Below are 23,729 nucleotides of genomic sequence, written 5' to 3' on the forward strand. Positions count from 1 at the left end.
GCCGCCGGCCCTTGCTCGGCTGCTCCGGCCGCTGGGGCCGTGGTGTCAGCAGTGTTCGGCTGTCCTTGTGCGTGCGGCCGAAATTGCCGTTCCTTTTATAAGTGGGACTTGTTCAGGCTTTTTATTTACGTGGTTTTGGGACTTTAATTGCGCCTTTTCCCCGTGTTCCTTTTAACAGTCCTGTTCTTTCGCTGGGATCTGAGCAGATGTTGCCCTTCCTTGGTAAGTGCTTTGCCCCCCAACATGGAGTTTAAGTTCGTGCATTGAAATTGTTCCTACTCTTACTCTTTTAGAGAATGTTTTTTGTTCAGCAGATGCGACCTGGTCTTTCTTCACAACTCTGTACAGGAAACTGATTTCTTTCCTTTCTGTGCACACTTCCCTCACTGTGGGAAGGTTGGGTGTGAGCTCGGAACTCTTGCAGACTTCAGGTCTCATAGGCACTCTTCTGTGTGCCTCACCTGTTTGTTTTCTTGTGTGATGTAGCCATGTGCAATAAGGCTTTCTTTTAGAAGAAAAGAACTTGGCTAGTGAATCATGTCAGGTAGTGCTGAGTGGAAGTGCAGCTTAGCTTTCTGGTGAATATAAAGGCATATGTATGTTACAAAGGCGAGTCCACTGGGAAGGGATGGCAGCGTGACGGAAGGAGCTGTGACAGGTTTGTTGTAGTGCCTGTCATGTTCTGAGCTTCAGATAAAGCACTGAGATGCCTTTTGTCTGTTACTAAAGCATGTGGTATTTGGAAATGAACTTTTCTTGGTGGAGGTGAGGGAGGTTTTATGAAGGAGTGCTTGTAAACTGGAGGGGAGGAGGCTGACATCTGATACCTGCTTTGCTTCAGCTGTTACTGATTACGGTGGGTTTGCGAGATAGAAGTGGTGCTTTCTTTCCTAGCACAGGAAATACTGGGCTGTAAGTGTTGAAACTTTGTGCAGATAAGTGAAGGAGGGGCATGAGGTTCTAAAATGCTTCAGTGACAAGTGGTTCTGTGCCTGCTTTGGAGCTTGGGGAAGGGCAAAGGTGCACCAACAGTGATGTTTTTCTGAGTGTGTGCACTGAAAGGTGCTCTTGTCCCACTTCAGGTTATAGGAATGATAAATTGAGAGCCAAGCTGAGTTCTCTCACTGGCAGTGCTATAGGTGCCTATCTGGGGTACTGTTGCTATCTATTGCATGAACAGTCTGCATTAGCAATTATTAAAATATCAATGTTAACCTGCTCAAGGAACAAGCCATGGAACCCACAAATGATACCACAAAGGTGGAATAGGTCAGGTTGATAAGCTCTCATTTTATTTATTTATTTTCCATAAAAACGACCATCTGCAGCTGGAAGAGACAGAAATGGAGCCTGCCCAGGCTTCTGAAATAGAGGATACAATATTTTATCTCAGATCTCATTCCACCTACGTGCAAGCCAGGATGATGGAGAGAAGTATGTTGTCAGCTTTCAGGAGTAGGAGGAACGTGGCTGTGCAGTGCTTTGCTGGCAATTAACCTGGAAAAAAGGAGTAACTTAAGGAGAAGGGGATCGTTTGGCTGCTGGAGTAACGGGCAGGAGCCTGGCAAGTCTGATGGGGCAGGGAAGAGGAATTGTCTCCGTGGAGGAACTGGGTTGGCACCCAGCACGGAGTTTTGAGATCTTTTCACCTGCCCAGTTCAAAGGGCTGTAAAGGCTGTTTCTACTGGGAAGTGTAACTGGATACAACGGGATAGGACTCTTCCATTTGGTATGGGTGGGGTCTTCAGAGCACATGACTCCAACCAGCCTAATTAGTGCTTATCACATCCTGTGAACCAGAGTGAAACATTCAGATACTTAAACATGCACTTGTTTCATAGTAGCTTTCACTGGCTGAATCAAAGTAATGTCATGTTTCTCTCAAAATAACCTCTTAGGAACTGAATTGTCCCAGACAAAAACGTGCAACTGTTCTGCATTTGTCTCGAGCTTGAGTAGCTGGTGGTGTGAGATCTGCCTGTGAGATCCCGTGTGGGTTTTAAACTCTGAGAAATGAGCTTCATGACTTGTAACTTCAGCCCTCTTCTAGGTATTGGTGCTGTAACTTCCCAGTGCTGTCGGGAAAGCTTTAGGGATGTGCCTAGAACTCAGTTTGTGCTGCAATTCTTGTGAATTAACTGGATTGCTAAAAGACAACTATTTCTTCACAGCGCTTCAAAATTTCAGGATGACTGACTGGTTTGCATGAACCACCTCAAAATGAAGTTAGTGGCAAAGTGAAGACCTCAAAGTGAAGTCAGTGGCAATTCAGGAATTTGGAATACTGACATTTTACTGGGACTATTTACTATGCCCAGCAAAGAGCTGGAGCCCTCAGCCCCTGCTGCTTTCCAGCTTCTATCTTTGGATGCATTAGCCCCGAATGGTGCAGGATTGCTGTGTGCATTGACTTGCATACGTGTCAGCTGCTTGTGGCATAGGCAGAGGTCACAAACCACAGCCTCCTTTGGTGTCAACTGGCCTTATTTGGAGGGCAGCTTTAGCAAAACAGCCCAAACTTTGTCCCTTTGCTTTGGACAGTTGAGAAGCACTGAGAGAATGGACTTGATACCACAGAAATCTGAGGGTAAACTGGAGTGTGAGTAGCCCTGACCTGTTCTTCCCCTCACCTGCTTAATAATTTCTGGTACTGGTGTCAAGGAGGTGACCCCCAGCTGGCTGTGGGTTTTCCAGGAGTAATGTGTCATCCCTTAAGGAAGGCCTTGAGTCCATCGCTGCTGCTCAGAGCTACAGGGAGGAACCAGCCTGCAGTAGCAGGGAAGAAATGCAGCATGATCTTGTTGCAAGCAGTGGTATCTCCGACGTTTAGTCTGTTACAAGGTGTCAGGTTGTGCCGCTCTGAGCCGAGGTGCTCTGTTCTTTCAGGAAGTACCAGTGTGCACCTGGAAGTGAGGCTTGGGCCTGCAGAGCCATGCAAAGTGAGCTGGGGAGGGAGGGCAAACAGGCGGCTTTCTGGAATGTTGGTTGAAATGGGAAAGCTGTTTCTGGAGTCACGGATGTCCAGCAAAAAGCACTGTTTGTAAAGGCTTCACTTAAAACACAGTTGCTGATTCCTGGCTTTGGTTTTCTTCTGAAACTCCTTGGATTTGGAATCTTCATGTGAAGTCTAGAAAGCAGCAGTTGTTTTGACACCTGAATGTGGCTGCAGGTTAAGCTGGTAACTGGATGTGTGCTGTGTAGGGCTTGCTGGGGACAACTGGATGCTTCAGAGGCCTTGTTTCTCTTCATGGGTATTAATGCTGAAAATAGTTACAACAAGGTAACTGTGGTAAGATCCGTCGGGAAGTTTTTTTGGAATTTGTGTGTGTATATGCATGAGTGAGGCAACTAATGACATTGTAATAGCTATCATGGTGGTGGTGGAACTTTTCCAAAGTCTGATAAGGAGGGGGGAAAAACCCAAACTCTGCAAAAGACTTCCTAAATAGGGTGTTCTTGGCCTTCCTTTGGGGAGCTGGATTTCAGAAGACTTGAAGCTGGATGTTCCTTGTTCAGTGATACTGTAACTAAACTTATCCAAGCTGCTGTACTGAATTATTGCCACTTCTGAAAAATGAATACCTTGAGCAAGACTCCAGTGGAAGTTGATTTTGGAGTAGTAAATCTGTTATTTTTCCTCTTGATTAGGAATGCAGTGAAGAGCTGTAAAGCAGCATTGGTGGGCTGGCTTGGGGGCAGGCAGTTGTACACAGCCACTCATGCCAGTAATGAAATATGTCTTCAGTAACACAAGCAGACAGATCCTAAGTAGTATTAACCCCCTTTTTAAAGAGAAATTCACCCAAAATACTGAATTGTAAATATTTCAAAATACAACTTTGCAGTTTGGCGTTAGTTGAAAGAGGGCACAACATCAAAGAAACCGAGGCTTGGAGAAGCCCTGGGAGGTGACAAGCAAAGCAAGTTGTCCTTTGCCTTGCTCAGCACATCTCACTGTTGTTTGCAGCGTTCATTGTGATGGGCTGACAAACCACGATGGAAATGAGGTTGGGGTTGCTGTAGAGAGCTTCATCCGAGGTGCTGATGGAGCTGATGCTGTCGCTGACTTCTGTGGCATTGCTTGTTCACCAAAATACTCTGCAGCATGCAAACAGCATAGTGGGGGTCAACTTCAGGGTTTGAGTTATTCTCTGTCTGGTGAAGCATTAGAACTAGTGCTGGATGAGCTTACCTTGGACAATTATCCTGTCACCTGTGGAATTAACTTGAAGCTGAAATGAAATCAGAAGTTTGGTGTTAGTCCCTGGCTACTTGGGAAGAGCTGGGTTTTCTGAAGGGCAGCCACAACAGACCACCCCCCAGACTGGGGTGTGTTCTTCAGAGGGAGAGCCGTAACGGGGAATGTTCAAATGTTTGGACTTCTGGGAGTGGACAGCAGGGAAGGCTGCCATGGAGCTCAGAGCTTCCCTATTTCCCGCTGAATATCCATGTGGGAAAGACTTGTATTCTGTTACTTTGATACTTAACTGTCTTCTTCCGTCCTGTGTGTGTTGGTCTCAAGCTGAGTGTTCTGTGCTCCCCTCCATTCGATTTTAGTCCAGTCACTCCTGCGTCATCTGCGGAGTGACATCGTTTTGGGTTAATTTCAGAACTGAAGTTATTCTTTACTAGCAGATGTACCAGGTTTAACCTCTCAGGTCCTGCTTGGTTTAGCCCATACTGGGATAAGAATTGAAAGAGACTTTTTCCATTGTACTTTCTGCTTCCTACTTTTCAAGGAAACAAGTAACCTTACTACCTGGATGTGTTTCTCCCTTGCTGTGAGCACACCAGGCCCATGGCTAAGACTTCTACCAAAGGCTCTTGTACCCTATTTTAAGAAAGACTTTAATCAAGGAAAACCAGTGAAAATGGTGTAAATCTTTCTTTAACTGAGATTTCTGTAAACAAAGTAGCATGAAATAAATCTCTAGGGTGCCTGTGTGTATGATGAAGTCTTTTGTATATACAAGTCTAATAGTCTCTAAGTATTTTGGATTGTTCTGGTACTCTGAGGTTTAGTTTCTGGAACATATAATCAGTATGGGGGGAAGTAATGCACTTCAGGTTGAATTTGTGGAGGAAGGCTGCTGCATTGCCATAATTAAGTCTTTGTAGTTTTTCTTTCGAATACCAGAGATTTGTGCACTTGTATAGACATTATTTATAGAAACACTGGTAGAACAGTTTTGTGTTGCCCTTTTGTGGGCCTCATTTGCTTCTCCAAGTTTGGGACTGCAAGCTAGGGCTGTAATCAAAGCATTGATTCTGTGGTGTTACCTGAAAGGACAGAGAAATAAAAATAGTTTCTTTTTCCCTGTACCTTTAAAGGAAGGTTTTGACTTCTCTATCAACCAGGAAAGGGCAGACTCCTGACAAAATGAGACTTGTTTTCTCCAGTGCTGCTTTTTCTGCTTGTGGAGGTGCCTGGGGGAAGCTGCTGCCAGGCACCTGAGGGAGGAGAGGACAGAAATCCTGTCTGTGTAGGTTGACACGGAGTCTGTGAAGACAAGATGCACTTGGATGGCTTCCTGAGTGCCCTTGGAGAGCAGAGCAAATGCAGGACTCGCTGCAGGGCATCTCCCCAGCTCACCCTGAGAGCAGCCTTTCATGTAGGGCTCATGTGCATCATAAGACTCTGAGGTCCTGTGAGTCTGACTCCTCAGTTTCTCTGAGGTTTGACTGTTCTGGGCAAGCTGGGTTCTTATTTTTTGGGGTTTCTGTACAGCTGGTGGCAGGATTTCAGAAAACAGATGGGAAATCAGATCTTCCCTTGGGTATCCTCCCTGTCATGTGTAGAGTTTAGTGCTGTCTAGGTCAAGGGTAGACTACTAGAATACTGCTTTGGGTTTTTCAGTTGCTAGAAGTAGTAGTTGAAAGTATTGAAGAGTTGAGTGAAACTGAAGGGTGGATTAAAGAAACTGTAACAAAAAGACTGAGGAGACAGACATTAAGAACAATTTATTTGAACTGTACTGGTAGAACTGCCTATGTGGGGTCTTAATACCTTCCACATCCTACACAAGATGCTACCTGAATAAAGTAACTTCCAGTACTTTGGAAGTGAGGCCTCAATTTTGTACAGGAGATGTCCGAATGATCCAGTCCAGCAGCTGATCTACCACTAAGCTCTGTCTTGTCACTTTTATGATATCACTATACCTATTCAAAATGAATTTTAACTCCAGAGCTGCTCATGGAAGTGGCTGCTGCTAGGTCTGGAATTGGTGGAAAGTTTCCTTGGAATTTCTAGGTTTGGAATTGGTGGAAAGCATTTCCCTGGAATATCCTATTCAGTAGTTAGGAGGGCCCCAGCAGCCTGGCTGTCCCTGTTCTCCTTGCAAGTAGGTGAGGACAGGGAGAAAGCCAGTGGCTGTGGCTGTCTGATCTCATCTCTTGGAGCCATAATTGACCTAAATGTGTACCTGGGAAAGCTTTGCTTGTTCCATTGCTATCTGCAAGTGTGTAATTGCTATCATGGAAACTTAAACCAGAGACAGATGAGCTGCTGGGCAGTTGTGTTGTTTGCTGCATCCTTGTTGGGCTGTTTGCTTGGAGACATTTTCAGTCCTGGTGCTGGATGTGCTGCCGCTGGAATCTGTCCTCAGTTTTTTCTGCATCCAGCCTTTGGTGTCTTCCATAACTAAAATTACTGTTGTCAAAGCTGACTTTTACTGTTCTGTGGGTCTCTAAGTTCAGGCTTTTCCAACACTTGTCTGTCTCCTGACAAAGAACAGATGTGCCAAAATTAGAGGCAGTGAGAAGAAAACTCACCTGCCATATCACAGAGGAGCTTGGCTTGAAAATTAGTATGAGGACATTTCTCTGTCCTCTGTGCAGCCAGGTTGCTGTGGTCTGACCAGAGTAGAAACACCTTTTTTAAAGTGTTTTGACCTGATAGCTTTGATTTTTTTTTTTTAATTGTTGTATTTGAATTTTCTTTATTTCCTTTTTATTAACTTCTGAGAACAAATACTTAGTGTAGTATAGGCATGGTTGAACTTTTGATCCAAGAAACCTGACTAAAATGTCTAAGCAGATTGCATTTCTAGATTATTTTGATTATTTTCCTTTAATAAATGGAAGCTTGAAAGCAAGTGAAGTGTACTTAATGTAAACTTGCAAATTTACTGCCTCTGCCTGCAGAACTTTTCTTTCCATCTAAACACTGTGCATGGTTTTTTAAGAGTGGATAAGCTTTTCATCAAACTAATGACTAATCCTTATCAAACAAGCGTTCATCTTTACAATTAGAGAACAGGAATGCTTAATTGTGTGCTGATTGGTGAACATACTAGTCATGAGTACATTTGAGAATTCAGATTCTTAATTTTCTCTCACTGCTGGTAGCAGGAATTTGCTGTGAACAGGGCATTATATTCTGGTTGGATACCCCTTATAATTAAATTATCATCTTTGTCTATGTTCAGCGAACCTTTCTTTGAGTAACTTCCAAAAGAATGCACCTTTTTGCACTTTGGGAAAATCTGAACTCTCTGAGGAAAAAGGAGGAAGATGGAACAAGGTAAATATTTTGAGGTCTGCTCGGCTTTCCTTGTAGGTTTGGCTGGTGGATTATGGTCAAGGCACAGTTGTGTTCTAATGCAGAATACAATAGCTTGCTTGTTTTCTTTTACTTTGGGCTGGAATCTCTTAATCCCTTGAGACTCAAGCATGAGTATCACATGATTTGGAGGTGTTTGGTTAGTGTACTTCACTGCTGCAGAGCATCCCTGGATGGAACAGATGAGTAAATCGGGGCTGCACAGAGAAGCCACATGGAAATTTTCAGTTTTGGAGATCCATGGCCAAGTGTTTAATATTTTGTGCTGGGTTGTGTTCTCGCAAAGCCATCTGGTCAGTTACACTTGTCAGTAAGGAAGGAGATCAGACACCTGCTCCAAAATTCCAAATTCATTATAAAAAGGATTCCAGCTTCAATGTACTGACACGATACGTGTATGTTCAGTATCCTACAGTGTTCAAATCATTACAAGGGGATTTGGAGGGAAATTTCCTTGCAGGAGAACTGGTGGTACAGCTAATTGTAGGTCCTTCTTTTAGAGTCTGTGACCACATGGGACATCAGTGGATATAGAGCTGTATTAGTAATACACACAAAGCCTTGTTAAAGTCAAAGAATAATAAATATTCATTAACAGTGAATTTCAAAAAGTAGTGGCTCCGTGTATAGCTGCATAATGGTACCAATGTGCCTGGTCACTGTCGTGTTGCTTTTCTCCCCCTTCAGTTCTGCAGGCTTTAGAAGCTGGAACCAAAATGCCTTGCACTTGTCAAACTGGAATTTTGGCTTTTAAATGACAGGCTGAATGCTGACACTTGATGAGGGTGACTGCTAAACACTGACCTGGGGAGAGAACTGGGCAAGGGGTTTTCTAAAACAGAATAGGATTCCCTAAAGTGCTGAAATATGGTAATGAACTGAGGATGGCAAAAAGACTCCAGTGTGTTAGAAAATGTTGGTCTTGACTCTTGGTGCTGCTTTTGCAGAGTTTGGTCTGCTAAGCACTGGACCAGGGCAGTAGCTTCCAGTCCCTGGTTCTGCCTGCAGCTGGAGCTGGCTCTTCCCAAGAAGAATTTGGAAGAATTGCAGAGGTAATTGGGGCACTGGAATCATGGTGGCTCTATACTTAGCTCATTACTCCAGGCAAATTATCCTTTCCTTCTCCAGTGTTGACTGGCAGGCAGGTTGGAGAGCTGTCTAGCTTTCCTTTGCTGGGCCATTCCAACTGCTCTGCAGTGTTTTCATTGCGCAGACACTTCTTCCTGTGAACTCTTGAAGGGCTGGTGATAACTGAGCAGCAGAAGAGTCTAAGAATGGGAGTTCTGGAGTAATTCACTGAGGGAAGCAGCAGTGTCAAACCTGCTCTTGTAATCAGCTTGGAGTAGGAAGCAATTTGGAAACCTGCTTGATGCTCTGCTCACCTGTGGAGGATGGTTGGGTTCATCACTGCCGCTGCTGATGCCTGAGCTGGGTGGGTCTGGTGAAGGAGTCAGCCTGGGGAGTTGTGGACAAAGGATTTTGCTTCATTTGACAAGTGTAAGACTGGTATAGCAAAGACAATAAGAGCTATTTCTTGCTTTCTTTTTGAAGCCTGGTTTTTTACTAAGCTGTTTGTGTATGGTCCCAGTTGAGGTGCTCCCTTCCTTGGAGGGTCACGCCCAGAGAGCAGCCCCATTAAAACTAATGGTGCCATTGCATCATGTCCCAGCCCGCCGTGGTCCCATTCAGCACTCAGGTATGAAGACTTTTCCTCTTGCATAAGGCACCTTGATCTGCTTGGGTCGGGGAGGAAGCAGTTGGCACCTCCCTAAAGAGTAAGTTACAAGCTACTGTGCCCTGTAGCTTATTTTTCTAAACATTAGTATTTCAAGTTACTGTCCAGTTTTCTAAACTGTACAAGTGCCTGAGGCTGGGCCATGGCTCACAGAGACGGGGATTACCTGATCAGCTCTTGCTGGATGCAGATCCTTCCCTGCTTCTTGCATGCTTCTTTCTCCTAGACCCAAATTATTTGGTATTCAAAGCAGAAACCTAGTAGGGCTAAGCCTCATGTATTTGAACATATTTCCCCAGGATTGCAATATGGCTTTAATCTACTTTGTCTCCTTTCAATTTCTAAGTATTTCTAACTACTGTTAGGTTTTTTCTGGTTCTTTCAACAAAATTCAGTTTTTAGTCTCATCATAAATCCTTGCTACCATGGGTCAATCTCAGCAGACCAAGTTATGTAGTAGTTAAGAAATGATTTTTCTGTAAATTTACTACTGGTCTAGTAATGTATATTGAGATAAAGTGACTTCACAAAGGCAAGGAGTAGTCACTTAAAACATGCCTTGTCCAAAGAAATTGGTCTGAAGTGACTTGGATCCTGACAAGGACAAGAAAGGACTGAAGGTTTTTGTGCAAGAAGTGAGCAGGTGGGCTGGGGAGAATCTAGTTTAGCTTACAGTTTAAAGAAAGGCCTAATGGCAAAACACCCTCAAAAACTAATTCATGTGCTTAAATTCCACTGTTTTTTATGCTGCCTCTTGCCAAGAAAATTAATTCGTAGAGCTAATCTGAATTTCCAGGCTGGGTTTGGAAGGCGATAGCCACTTCTGCAGGTGCACAGAACATTCCAGTCTGTTCAGCTGGGCCGATGAGTCTTGGTGGTTGCAGTGCTGATATATTTGATTTTCAGGAGTCTGAAGATGTGGCTGTGGAGCACATTTGTGGTGCATTTGTAGCTGTGGCCAGCTGGGGTTTTCCTGCTTGTGAAAGGTCAACTTTTAAACTTCCTTGGATTGGTTAGCAGTAAACTTTAAGCTGGTGTTGCAGCACCTGTTTTCTAGAGCTTCAGACCTCCTGTTTAACTCTGGCAAACTTAGGAGGAAGAACTTAGGTCCCTGTGTGGGGTTGCTGCTCTTAAGATCAGCTTAACTATTTGTAAATAATTAAAATACGGAAGGTGAAGGAATACCCTGGGGTCAGTTCAGAGAGGGCTTGTGCAGCTGTGTGAAGATCAGTTGTGGTAGGACAACCCCGTGCATCCATCATGCCTGCAAAAGAAAACACAACCAGCACCTTGACTGAACAGCAATTAGTCAGGTTGTGCCCTTGTATTCTCCCCTGGGTCACCTTTTGGTGAGTGTTGTTGAAAGACTTGACTTAGCAGAGTTTGTACATGTTGAAACAAATTTGATGGCTTGAAACTTGTCTGAACAATCTGCTGCTTGTTAGGTGACTCCTGAGGAGCCGTGACCTCTAAAAATCCTGACTTGGTTACTTTGATTATTTTATTAATAGCATTTTAAGCAGAACTCAGAGATTAAACAACATACTGAGAGCTTATTGCATATCAGAATGTGAAAGTGTGAACCTTTCTGTGGAGCTGGGAATCCATAGATCATGCTGGGTGAGTGACAGCTCAGCCTCTACACGGAATTCAGAGCATCTTTGCCATGTTATAAAAAGCTTGTTGCCTGGTGCTGATCTGTTCCTCCATCTCTTGAGTTTTTTGTAACCTCTAAACTCTAAGCATAGGATAAGAATTTATCCTGTTAAAACTTGTGTTTGTTTGAAGAGTTAACTCCTGCTTGTTCAACTCTGTCCTACATCTCTAGATCTCAGTTATTTAAATACCAAGGTGTGTGTCACTCAAAACCTACCTACCCAGTGAGTTTTTCCTTTAGCAGAAAAGTAAATGTGACCTGGAGTGAACAAGCAGCTGTGCCTGTCTTGCTACACCTTTGTCATTCTTCAGTTTTGCTTATGGAACTGCTAAATCAGGATTTAGGAGTTGGTCTGCTGGTGAGTCTTGTGGAATCCTGGAAATTTCTTGAAATATTTGAGATGAGTGTCTATCACTTATCTTGAAGTGATATATTTTACATTGTATCTGATGACAATTTGGGGGGAGGAACGGGAAAAAATCCTTACTAATGTCTCATTTACACAAAATAGGCTGTGTGAATGCTCTACCATATGCTGGATATACGGAATATCTTTAAAATGAAGTAGGTTGGATGGAAGGGTCTGAAGGCTTCAATTCTGAAGTAAGGAATTAATCCTCTAGTTTGTCTGGTTAGGTGTGTCCTGCTTTGAAGCCTCACTGAATTTTCAAGTGGAAAAGTAGCAGATTTGTTTGGTGTTACGCAGAAGGCTTGAATTGTATCCTTTTTAGTACTTTGAGAGAGCTTGGTGCAAACCTTTCACCGAACTGGTGCTCTTACTGAGCTGCTGGAGGGAAGTTAAGTTCGTCACAATTCCAGTGTTCTTTCTCTTCCATCCAGTGCTTTAACTCCTTGTCACAAGTGACAGAGTGACAGTGGCTCCTTGCAGACCCATTCGAGGTAGAAATCTGCAGCTCCACCTGTGTGTTGTGTCAGCCTGTTGCCTGTTCAGAGTTTAACAAGCAGTCTTAGTGCTGTGCTCAGCATGACTACACCGATACTCTGCAGGGGACTTTTAGCCCTTCTAGACCAGGCTTGCTGCAAGTAAAGAACTGAACAAGTATTTTTGCAGTGCTTTGCTGTGTTTCTGTGGTTAAAGGGTACCTGTGCTGATGGTACTGATTTAGAGCAGCCTTCACTGGGCACAGAGCTGTAGCCTGGGCTAACAGCAGGGTGACAGGGCTGTTCCATGGATCCTGTGACTCTGGAGGCACTGGGGGCTTGGGCTGACCTAGCACAGGAAGGCCTCAATGCTGAAAGGATATCCACTACTGGTGATTTCAAATTTCCTTTAGAAATGCAGCTCCTGAAACTTCTTGTATCTGAGGTACTGCTTCAGATGTACTTGAGATTTATGTAGGAAGTGGAAGCAGATGCATTCCTTTTCCGCAGAGCTTTTATTAATTGTTAACTGAAGCAGTTGAGTTGCTGGGTTTTGTTTAGTATTTGTGGTAAAATTTGAGATGTTGCTTGATAAATGCTCATGTGTTTTGCACAGATAAAATGTGTGTAGTCCTTGTGGGTTATGGAGTAGTGGGCTGCTGGATTTGTGGCTGTTAAGATGCTTATGTATTTAATTCAGCAGTGAGAACTAATGCACTGAAACTTCATCCTGGAGAGTTACTTAGTAACTCTGTTTGTCCCTGAGATGCAAAAAATAATGCTGAGGAAATTAGCAGGTTAAATGGAAACTGTACAAAACACAAATGTATCTATTTCAGAGCCTCTGCCAGAGATAATAAAGCCTTCCGTGGTTTCTGGGCTCAGGCAGAGACTCCTCTTAACCTATAGAATTAGGACTTGCAGTTCTGATCTCTGAGTTATATTTGATCTTGACTGTAAGCAGAGTGATTCCCTGTGAGCTTCCTGTAAAGCTCAAAGGTGTGATTCCCTCCAGAGCTCTCCCAGGGAGAGCAGAGCATGGCATGGCTGGGTGTGAGTTACTGCAGAGCACTGGCAGTCCTCTGCCCCGGGATCACGTATCCGGCTGGGAGGTAGAGCCAGTCTGCCAGCACACTTAATCTATTTTTGATTTGTCAGGATCTCAAAGACAGAAACAAAAAGCACTTTGTCCTGGCTGCTCTGGAAGACTGACACTTGAATGGCTCTTTGCATTGTCTATTCAGTGGTGTTGGAGCACTGCTGTGCAGTGAGCACATTGTTGTGTGGCAGTCACTCCTCTGGGCAGTTCACAGGCTTTCCTGAGCATCTCAGCAGCAGCTTCACATGAGCCACTTGTTTGACCACCTCCAAGTTCAGCCTCGGCAGTGGAACTCGGGGAGACTTCCATGGCAACTGGTGGCCCTTCAGCACAATCGGTCTGTGCCAAGGCTGACTCTTGACTGCTGCCTTCATCACCCACTGGGTGCTGGAGCGCTTTTCCCTCAGTCGAATGAGAAAACAGTACCACTGGAGGTACTTTTTCATCAGTGCTGAAGAAGCTCCAGAGAATCTGTGGAGGTGTGGTGGACTCTCCAGAGAATCATTTATGCTTATTTATGCTTTATTGCTGGGAGAATCTGACAGAATATTCTGAAAATACTGTAATCTATGGTCTAGTTATTTTTTTGTGTTAAAATAAAAGTTATGTGTTTTTTATGTGTTTCTTTAGTGCTAATCCCAAGTGTTAAAATACAGGAAAAATGCCTGAGTCTTTACCTCACTATATAGTTTTTCTGTGGCCATTTTCTGAAGCTGTAATTGTCAGGGCTTTTAATTTCTCATTCATATGAGAGCTGTGTGAGAATTTCCCTGATACTTGCGAGTGATCATGAAGTATTTGGTTTACCTTTACATAGTCGAGCTTGGCTTCCTACTGTTTATTCCATGCTGTTTAGGTTTCTGTTTGCATTTACCTCAGGTCAACAACAATAATTAACTCAAAGCATTGAACTGATGCAGTTATCATATTGGGAGAACAAACCAATAACCATAGTGCAATAAGCATTACTGCAACTTCCTGGTAATGAAAATTCCAATAGCAGAGTACTTGATTTAATTTTTAAGCTTTGAGAAAATAGTGGTGGTGATAAAATGACTTTATAACTGACTTTCACTTAGGCACCTACTTAATGCTGGGGAAAAAGCTTGGGGTGTGGGGAAGAGCTGTAGTGGCTTTTTTTGTTAATAGAGGGAATGCCTGAGCTCTTGTTCACATTTGAACCCCAAGCTGCAGTGTGCAGCTACTTTTTTAAATGACTGATGCTTCCCCAGACAGTCTGGATGACATTGGTTACTCCCTCCTAGTGAGTCTTAAGTGTTTTTAAGCTGGAAACTGCAGAGTTAAAGACATTTGAATATTGCTGTCCTGTCCTCCCAGCAGACCACACAGCTGCATCAAGTGTGTCTCCTGAAGTGTGTGGCCAAAATAGGTAAGAGCTGCTCACTGGGGGATAGAATGTGGGGCTGCTGAAAAGAGACAATATCAGACCCAAAATCTGGCTGTTGGTGAGGAGAATCTTCCTTAAGGCCCCAGGGGCAGTTTTGGTGTACAGCTGCTGTGGACATGGCACTGAGGATGCTTCCAGGAGAGAGCAATCTCTCTCGGCTGTGCACGGCTTTGGCAGTTTCCTTGCAGGAGAGCCTGGTTAACCAGCACAGCTGTAAAGTAGCACAGATGCAGCCTCTGAAGGGCTGCTGAGCAGCTCTGAGGAACTTGGATGTGTTGTGTAAGGACAGCTCTGACTCAGTGGGGAATGTAAGCACGTGGTTCAACTTCAGCAGTATCACCGTACAAGTCAGAATTCGAGCTCACAGCCTCAGCACTGAGGGCATCAGCCAATCCCATTACCCTCTTACATGGCATCACACCTCGAAAACGTGTGTCTTACCTCACTCGGTGGTGTTGTGTGTTGATTGTTGTCTTGAGGCACTGTTCTGTGTAGGCTGAAGCACAGCTGTGTGCCCTGCTGATCAGCTGAGGGCTGAGTGGGCACTGACTGCTGAGGGAGCACCTCGGCATGGCTCAAAGGCTCAGGTGTTCCTGCACACAGATGCTCCTCACAGGGAGATGCTGCTCCATACCACTACAGAAACTTCTCACATGACAGAAAGTTGCTCCAAAGTCAGCTTTTCATGGTTTCTTACTGAATCTTCTGTCAGTTTTACGGATACTGCCATGAGATTTGTATCCTAAATATTGGCATTTTGAACAGTAATTGAAGAATTGAAGTTGAATGCTTGTGGGACAATAGGGGGTTTGCAGGCTGGGATATATTAACACCATTGTGGAAGTGAGCTATGGTATTAACAGAGCCATTCTAAATATACTGCAGCACTGCAATCCTGACAGTGATGGTGGTGCCAGGCCTGGACTATGAATACGTCCTCCATGTGCACACTCACGTGAGAATGACAGGACAGCACGTGCTAGGCTTGAAGATAGTGTTTCTTTCAGTTTGATAAGGAGTGTGGCATGCTTGTCCTTTGCTTTTGAAGTGTTACACAGACTCAGTGCTCTGTGGCTGCTCAGGAGTGAGTGCAAGCAGCAGGGTATGGGGGAATCTTTCCCTCGAATGAGAATTTCTGCGGTCCATGCAGAGAAATCTGCTTCTGTTGGGCCCTTCGTTGGCTATAACACGTCAGGGAGATAGTTCTGGTTTTCCATGTACACGAGAAGTCCATCTTCTAGCCTTGGTCTCCCAGGCTTTCTGGTTTTCCCTCTTGCTTATGTTTTTAGCTTGCTTGTGTAGTAGTTTATTCATCAGGCAGGTTGTTAGAAGGGAACACGTGCTAAGTAACAGCTGCAGGTTCTGTAATGGATTGTTGTGAGCTGTTCAAATGTGCTCTGCTTTCTTACTTCTGGCTGCCTCTCCTGCTCCTCCTAATGTAAAGGAAGTATGGGGGTGTTCTGGACCGGAAGGAACACGTATCCTGAGAGCCACGCTATCTGAAGGGTACTGCCAGGCATAGCTGTCCTGACAGCAGTGAGGATGGACTTCACAGTGAGGACACCAGTAAAGTACCAGCCCTAAACATCTTCTTAAGCTGCCTGGTCTTTTAAACATACAAACTGCTCAGGCAACCTAGAGCTGGATTGTTACTGCAGGCAAATGATGACCTGAAGGACACTTTGGTCTTTCTTGGAGCTGTCCTCCTCACTCCCTGCACTAGCAGGAGGTGTGTGTTTTTCACAGAGGAGTGAGCATTTACTTGTAGCCACAATGCATCAAGCTCTATAGTGAAAAGTGTTCGTTGAACTAAAAGTGGAAGTGAGGCAGCCTGGAATGCCAGAAGATGGGATTGCCAGTGACTGATGAAGGATCTATTCCTTGCTCCAGACTTCCCTTTCAGTAGGTGTCCTGGGGTTCTGATGGAGTTTAACAGACAGGTTGACTTAGCAGCAGAGACAAATGGTGACTTGCAATGGGATTGACACTGTAAAAGAGGAAAATGTGAAGAGCTGACATGCTCTTACTGCCTTCATTCCCATACCTGTGCAAGGCCTATATATTAAATGTGGGCTGCTAAAAACCTCTCCCTTCTGTGGGAGCAGTGACAGGCTCCAGTTCCTCGCTCCTGCTGCTTGAATTCCTGATTTCTCCTGGAGCAGCTTTGCTCCCGAGCTGTCAGAGCAGCCTGCAGCCTTTCTTTGGGAACACCACTGCTGTAGCAGTTGAGTGAGCAGTGGAAGCCTCAGTAAGTACCACTGGCTGTTTCTCAAGTCTGACATCATATCCAAGAATTAGATGGCTCTCTCTCACCAGGGGGATAATGAAATAATTCCTACTGTGTTATTCATTAACTCACGTTTCATTCAGTGGCTCCTAAGAGGATAACGAGTACGTTAGAGGTGAACTTGCATAAGACTTCTGACATCCTTTTGATAAGTTAAGTAAGAGTTAAAGCTGTGGCAGACAAAGCATGGCAGTGGGGCCTCACTGAGGCAGGTGGCCTGTGCTGTGTTACACAAACTGACTTGTGAGCTAATTTAGCAGCTTTTTTTGTCAATGGTTTCAAGAAAATAGCCTGCTCCTGAAGTTGCTGGAGAAATAACTGGGGCCCAGAGCCAGATGAACTGGGCTTCCTGGTACCAATGGCTGTGGCTGAAGCTCCCATGCCAACTGGGAGTGCTGGCCTCTTCTGAAGGCTTGCCAGGAGTTTGCCTCCCTCCCAAAGAGGTTTGTCTGTGCTGTGCAACTGAGCCAATAAACTAATATAAAGATTAAGCTGTTTGTGGGAGGAATGATGATTGGATATTCAGGTATCTAACAATCTGTCTGATCTTTTGAGCACTGCTGTGAGTGTGCTGACATCAGTAGTTCATCCCCACAGGTAATAACCGAGGTAATTCTAAACAGAGGCTGCAGTAGGATGGGACACCTGAAGAAATCCAGAATTTCCAGGTGGCCCACTAAGATTTTAAATTACCTGGTATTTGTAGGAGCACTGGGTGAGGTGGCTTTATCTGGGAAGAAGTTGTAGGTGGTGGTCTGGTGAGTCAGGCCGGTGCCATCCTGGAGAGGCAGGTGTGTCCCTGCCTGGTTGTGGATTGTGGTCCTGGCTAGGAAGTTGCTGGGAACCTTTCCAGGTGTGTGTAGAGTTATGGTTTGGGTGCTGAGTACACAACTCCAGGCCTGAGTGCTCAACTCTGCTGCTCAGACCCTTGGCAGTGGAGTTGTATTTCCCAACCACAGAGCAGGAATACTGTAAAAATTGGGAGTATTCAAAAAACTAAACTCTGAATGTATGTTCTGGGCACAGAAGATCCTTCAGATGGCTTGAACTCTTACCATCCTTAGTTTTCCAGCCTTTTAAAAGTCCATTACTGGCCACTTAACATAAGGAACAATGTAGTAGCTTTGCTGAGCGCTGTGGATCCTTAGCAGAAGAGGTGCCATAAAATGAGCAGTGCGAGAAGGACTGACCTGCTTCAGGACTCCACACTGGCTACAGGGTTTAAGGAAAATGACTGAATGGAAAGGTCTGGGTTCAGAGAATATTATCCCACTCAGCTCACTGGGTGAGGGTTTATGGGAAGGAGAGGATGGAGAAGGGAATTAAGGATCATACATATTCCAAGAGAAGCTGAGCAGAAGCTTCACCGGTGATCACAGTGCTTGCATTTCCTAATGTGTAACCACTCCATGGTTTTTATGTAGGGCTACTTCAGGCTGCAATTACAAGTTGATTTCCATGGCGTGTATGAGCAGTGAAAATACCTGCTGGGTCATTAGTGCTGGGCTTGGGCTGTCAGCTTTGCCTCCCTTGTTTACTCATTGTGCAACTCCATGTAACAGCTTAGTCCAAAAATCCAGCACTGAGCTGTGCCAGCCTGTCAAGGATCCCTTCCCTTACACACCAGTGCTCTGACTTCTTGAAATATGTGAAATAGTAAAATACCAAAACAGGCCACTCTGTTCTTGCAGGATCTGTTTTTCAGCACCCAACCCAGTGGCAATTGGAAAAGAGAAATCTTTAGTTCAAGCTTCAAGTTGTTCAGGCTGAACATGGAAGTTTGGCTGTGAGTGGCTGGTTCACGGTGGCATTTTTTATTTTGGAGGCCATCAGGGAATTCTTGTGGAACAGTTCTGTCAGCTGGACCTGATGCAGAGATGTCACATCTCCAAGCTAATGACACAGAAATGGTACTTTTAATAAACATGCATACCTTGGATCCTTGTCCTTCCTTGACAGACTCATCTCAGCTTCCAACTAAGCTTTCCTGCATAAAGACGTAATCTTTCATCCAGGAGAGGAGTTGGGCTGGTTTTTGGCATTTGAATCTAAATGAGCAAAACTGTGCAGGCTCTGAAATACAAGACCTGAATGCTGAGGTTGTTCCCGCAGTGAGCTGTTATTTATCTAAATTACAGATGCTTTTTCATCTCAGCTCTGAGCATTTGCTTCTAGATTTGTCTTCGCGTGTAGATTTGTGTTACACCAGCTGCATAACCTTCTGAAATAAAGGCTTACAATAAAAGCAAGGCACATTTAAGTATTCTGAGCATTGTTCCTACCCTTGTTCTGGTTTTGCTCAGAGTGTGAAGGTTTCTTTTGCCATGGAGTATTTCTCTGAAGTTGGTTTCAGATTCCAACTTTAATATTGGAATTGATTGTCTAGAAAGGATATGCCTGGTGATCTTCAAACCTCAGCTGGATGAGTCCAAAGAGCAGCTTGATGTAATGGAACTGTGCCAGTGGGGGCTTGCACTCCCTGGTGTGCTGTTCTCCCACTCATCCCAAATGGTTCTGGATTTTTTTGCATGTGTATTGATCTTGGTTCTTTGTACCTTCCAATTTGCACTCAAAGGGGCAGAAGCAACTTTGGTTTGTTTTGTAATTAGATATTAAACTTCATTTCTGTGACAGGAATCTGGTGGGGAATTTGCGTGTCTCTCAAAGGAAAGCTTTCTGGGAAGTTCTGTCCCCCTGGATCTGATGGCAAGTGTTCCTGCAGGCAGCCTGGAGAGTTACAGGAAGGGAAGAAATTCCTGCCCTCTCTTGGTTTGGATTTTGACCAGGGATAGCACCTCATAAGATGTTTAAGGAGGTCCTTGAGTACCTGAGCAAACGGAGGCTCAGAGTTGTTTTTGTACATTTTCAGCAGCTCAGTCCTGTGTGTGCAGCACGACCCAGGATGTCAGCTGCGGTCAGGGGGTTTTGCCATTTAATTTCATCAGAGGAAACCCCAAAGTTTATTGCTCCTTATCTATGTTGTATCTAATTTTTTTTAACCAAAATTTGCCAGATTTACCTTTTCACTTCAAGCAAATGCACCTTGAATATTTTACCCTCATGGGTTTAATGCAGACTTCTCAGAGTTCATGTTCAGTAAGTACAGGCTTGGTTTTGCTGCTCAGGTGGTTACCAGAGGGTGCTTCAAATGGAATGATAGAGACCAAAAATAGATTTAGTTGGTCTTAATTTTTACTGTGGAGTGCTACTTTTGTGTATTTAATTGAAGCTTGAGATCTGAAAGTCACAGGTAAGAGCTGTAGTGTTACAAATGTGACTTGTGCTATTTTCACATCTTTAGGAAAGCTCGTGGATTAATACACTCATGCTCTGGTATGTTTTTATAAAGTGCAATTTAAAGGGGACATGGTAAATTCACTGTAAGGATGGTTATTAATCTTTCTATTCTTTAAAGGAGGGTTAAGTCCTGCTGGCTGATAATGATTGAAATGCAAAAATTGAAGTGGATAACTGCAGTCTCCTGACATGCATATTTTTTTAAATCTGGAATTAAATGAAAATTGCCTTCCCTGATGCATCAATAACAGAGTGAGCTGTGAACTGCACTGACTTCTGCAGTGCCTATGGGAGAGATGTGGATGTGTTGTGTTTGGGTAATGTGCTGAAGAGCCCAAACCTTTGTTTCTTTAAAATGATGATTTATCTCTTAATTGCAACCAAGTCTTTCTTAGTAAATTAGGTTTGTTTTGAGTCACACAGGGAAGGAGTGAATGTTCTCTAAAGGATAAAACACTTAAATGACTACTTACATTCTTTGTACTGTTATTCTTCCTTCTCAGGGTTTGTTGTATCTATCAAAAGGAATGAGTTTCTTTAGGGAAAATAAGTGAGAGAGGTTTTAAATAAGTGTCTGTATATACTAATTTGTTGTGCTTTTGAAAAGGTCATTTAGTATAAAATAGGATACTGGAGGAGTATCTCTTTTAGGTAAAAACTGATCTGCTGTAGACAGCTTGTTGTGGTCTGGTTAAGTGAGCAGGTAGGAAGGGACATCTTCCTGTTCCCTGGAGAAACTCATTCCTGTTGGAATCGCTGTTTGGATTGCAAGATTGACCAAAGGAGATGCAGGTACCTTATAGAATTAATTCAGTTTTCCACATCAACCAAGTATCTGCTGGTATCCTATGGAAGCTTGAACTTCAATGGATTTTTACTTTAAATAGGAGAAGGGAGAGACTGTGGCTATTAACTGGAGACCTGTCAAACCTTGTTTCTCTAGCAGAGCTGCAGTCTGTTGCAGAACTCAATTCTAGCTGAAACTCTGTGTTTTGATACACATCTGTGCCTCAAGCAACCACAAACCCTTCTTGGTGTCTCTGAAATGCCTAAATATATTTAACTTTGGCTTCGTGCTGTTTAGTTTATAGAATAAGCATATTCTGTTAATCCAACTAAATTCCTTCCTGGCACTGAAGGGCTGTGCAACTTTGGTGTAAGGGAACAAGCCTGTATGCTTTCAGTATTATGGAAGTTGTTGTGGAGAAAACATTTTGGGGACTTGTCCTGACTGAACTCAGCCTCCCTGGGCAATCTGGAGACGTGACTTTAGAAATTGTAGTTGTTCTTGTCCTTGACACATTCAAGATTTGAAGATTGCAGAGCATCTACCTTGATTTAGTTGATGGATGATAGTCGGTCTAACTATTGCATTAGAGTCAACTGGTTCTGAAGCAGCACTGTTGTGTCTCTAGAGGAATACAGATGCAGTGTGTCAAAATTAACTGCTCTATTAAAGACCTTTGCACTTCACACCAGATACTGCTAATGTGTGTAATTGATCTTCCAAACCAGCTACGGAAATTGAAGCCCATTAAAACATTTCTTGAGGCGATCACAGGAGCTGCAAGACTCCTCCATGGGCCTCCTGCCTCCCACATCAAAGGGCTGTGGTGCTTCAATCCCTCGTGGCTGCTCTGCTGAGGCTCTTGGTGAGATGCAGTTTCACTGCTCCTCACTAAAGCTGGCTACTCAGACAGCTCCGTGTCCCTTTTCTGTGTGCCTTCATGGGCAGGACCCTCTTTAAAATTCTTTTTCTTTGCCTGCTGTTTGTTTGAGTTGAGGTCCATCTCCAGCTCTTATTTAAGTACAACTCGTGAATGGAAAGTAGTATTTTGCTGTTACATTTCCTGCTTCTGAAATTAACTGTGACTTTCCACAAGTGGAAAAAGATAGGAATAACCAACTGTCTTAATACTTGGAAGATACTGAGGCAGTTTAACTACAGGAGGGAAAGTATTTGCTTTTCCTGCTTTTTCTTTTTGCTTTAGTGAACTGAGGACTTCCAAGGCCAGGTTGGACGGGGCTTGGAGAAACCTGGGATAGCAGAAGGTGTCTCTGCCCATGGCAGGGGGTGGAACTGGATGAGCTTTAAGGACCCTTTCAGCCCAAACCATTCCATGGTTCTGTGAATCAGCTGACCAGGGAAAGGCCAGGAAGCAGCAGCTTTCCTGGAGGCAGTGTGCTGGTAGATGATCCAAACCAGTTTGTCCCTTGTGATCGAAATGCAGGATTTAACAGGGGAAGGCATCCGAGTCCTGTGTGTGTCTTAATTCCTGTAAGGAGGCAGAGATCTTCCCTGCTCTGCCTGGCTGAGGGCAACGTCACTGGGAATCTTCTCCTCTGTAGGTAACTTGATAGGAAACTGCTAAAAGTTTGGAGAAGCTGAAACTGGCAGTGGGCTGGTGGAAATGCCTGGCTGTTCTCCCGGGAAGGAGTTGCTGCTCAAGTGCAGGGAGGGCAGAACCCTGTTCTGGTAAACCTTGGGTCTGGCTGGAACTTGCTGGGTAAACAGGAGCCAGCATAAAGCTCTGTGCAGTCCCTTGAGCTGCTGGGGTTTCCTGACCCAGCTCTTGCTGGTCCCCTTATCATGGACAAGCACACTTGGCTTTATCTCCTCCAAATTTGAGTTTTGCAGTATTTGCACACACGGAGCGCCTGGTGAACGGTGAGTGCTCTTAGTGTCTTGACAGCCTTGTGGGTGATGCCCAAACAAGTGTGTGGACTGCTCTCTAGGAAACAGCTTTTTGTGAGCCTAGAAAAGCTACTCTCGTCCTTGATTAGCTCCTGAAATGCGGAATTTAGGGGGTCAGTTTGTCAAAAGGGGTCTCTTTTAGCTGAATACAGCTGGCTCTCACCTTAGGTCAGCTCTTTCAATATGGTTATTTGATTCCCTTCAGGATTGTTTTGCATGGCTTAATAAGGGAATACCTGAACTCAAGGCTTTTCTTGGATTGAGCTAATTACTACTTTATACTGTAAATAATGCTGTGATCAAACATACTTGTGCTCTGCCATGGTAATTGAAGAGACTTTGAAGGGAAGGGCTCTTCATCCTCAGGTTCACAGAATACGTGAATTACTCCTAAAAGCCCCTTCAATTCCCTTCAGTACAGAATGCAGTCGTGTGCTTGACAGCTCTAAAGTGGATCAGGGTTTTGGGAGGGTGCTTAGTGTCTGAACTGTAAACTCTGCCATTCAAACTGAAAAACTACTTGAATATTTCTCAAAGAATTGAGCAGGTTAAGAGACGAACGAGCTAATTGATTAGTTCTGTAAAGAAATGTCATTTCTGCAGGAGCTGAAGCGATTCTGCCTCAAATTCTATAAATCTGAAATGTCCTGCAGTTTTTCAGGCTGTGCTGCTCTAGAAGCAAACAACATCTACTGTAGAGTGGTCGTTCTGTAATCTGCTCTCTGGGTTAGTTTTGCCTTGTACCGAGGAGTTGGAATATGCCATGATGGGTCTGAAATGCCAGAGCTGGTGTAAAATAAAGAAGGGGAATGTTTTGTTTGGGAGGAGTATGGGAGCAGTACCCTTTCTGCTGGCTCACCATGCTTCAGGGAATAGCATAGTCTGTTTTAAAGCAAAACCACCTTAATACCACATCAAAAAAGGCTTTTTTGGAGTGTGCCACAATTTTACCAAGTGCTGGTGTTAGGTTGAAATATTAACTTTCCCAGTCATGTAAGATGATCCAGTGTGAGTCCTGGAACACGGAGCGTCCCAATGGCCTCCATCCTCGATGCAGCTGGGGAGGGTGGGTGTGTGGATCTTCCATGGCCTCCTTGACAGTCCT

At 44.2% G+C, this 23,729-nt stretch overlaps 1 protein-coding gene across 4 annotated transcripts in view; it reads left to right on the forward strand.

Annotated features, from left to right (window-relative positions):
• The first annotated feature begins 117 nt into the window (after positions 1-117).
• MTMR3 (myotubularin related protein 3) overlaps positions 118-23,729 on the forward strand; it is a 73,819-nt gene continuing 50,207 nt past the window's right edge. For 2 of the 4 annotated variants that reach the window (XM_017746501.1, XM_017746503.1), the window contains exon 1: positions 123-222. The gene's annotated coding sequence lies outside the window, so the exon portion shown is untranslated. Of the gene's footprint in view, positions 223-23,729 lie in introns of all 4 variants that reach the window. The other 2 variants (XM_017746504.1, XM_017746502.1) reach the window with 2 other exon arrangements.

Source organism: Corvus brachyrhynchos, unplaced genomic scaffold (assembly GCF_000691975.1).
Source record: "Corvus brachyrhynchos isolate BGI_N302 unplaced genomic scaffold, ASM69197v1 scaffold19, whole genome shotgun sequence".
NCBI classification, from domain to species: Eukaryota; Metazoa; Chordata; class Aves; order Passeriformes; family Corvidae; genus Corvus; species Corvus brachyrhynchos.